The sequence below is a fragment of the Orycteropus afer genome, unplaced genomic scaffold (genome assembly GCF_000298275.1).
Source record: "Orycteropus afer afer isolate SDZICR_OR568_19922 unplaced genomic scaffold, OryAfe1.0 scaffold00415, whole genome shotgun sequence".
NCBI classification, from domain to species: Eukaryota; Metazoa; Chordata; class Mammalia; order Tubulidentata; family Orycteropodidae; genus Orycteropus; species Orycteropus afer.
Genome location: NW_006922002.1, coordinates 2,082,750 through 2,083,890, shown reverse-complemented (window position 1 = coordinate 2,083,890; position 1,141 = coordinate 2,082,750).

Genomic DNA, 1,141 nt, shown 5'->3' with positions numbered 1-1,141 from the left:
AATCCTACTTCTGTAGTGATACTGCCTCGGAAACCCAAGGAGGGGTCGCTATGAGTCGGGTTTGACTCGACGGCACATAACAACAACAACAACATGTTTGATTTTATTTTGTAATTGGGATAAAAGCTTCCCGATACTATTTGCCCCCCTTAAAATGTATTTGCCTTGCATCCTTTTACCTTCAAGCTGGAGCAATGAGATTTGTCTTTAAAGAGCCAAAGTGCAGGTTAGGACTATCCAGGCAGAAAGAATAACATGAATCCTAATCAGGAGAAAAGAAGTGACTTAGGATATTTAGAATAATACATGGTATCAAGCTCTTAATACACGTGAAAAAGCAGGATTTAAAAGAAACAGAGATATCAACATAGAAATAATAGCTTAGTGCAGTAATTTCAAACCAGGCTTTGCTGAGTGATAAGAGAACCACTGCACAAGGTGTGACTGCTCCCATACTCACTTCAATGAGACATATGGTCCACTTGCTTGAGATTTCATTTGAAGAAAACTTACACTGGTAGCGTAGTGCCCAAGGCATTTGATTGCTAACCAGAAGGCTGGTGGTTCAAACCCACCAGCCACTCCTCGGAAGTATGATTGGGCAATCTACTTCCATAGTGATACTGCCTCAGAAAGCCAAGGAGGGGTCGCTATGAGTCAGATCCAACTCCATGGCAGTGAGTTTGGTTTTTGGTTTACACTGCTTTAAAAAAAAAAGAAAAGTTTTACATTTAAAAAATATTTGTAAAAGGTATAAAGGTCTGGGTAATTTAAAAATTGCCCCACTGATTCACCGTATAATTTAAATAAAATTGCTTTGACCTCTCAGCATCTTCATTTTCTTTTATATACTAGAAAATGCAATCTCCCACTACCAGGAGCTCAGAAAAATATTGGGGCTACTAACCAGAAAGCTCTTGGAAGGAAGGTTGGCAATCTACTTCCTTAGTGATACTGCCTCAGAAACCCAAGGAGGGGTCACTATGAGTCGGGGCCGACTCAACGACACATAACATAACAACCAGCAGGCTGGAAGTTCAAACGCACCAGCCACTCCACAGAAGGAAGACTGGGCAATTTGTTTTCTTAGAGATACCACTTCAGAAATCCAAGGATGGGTCGCTTTGAGTTGAAACTGACT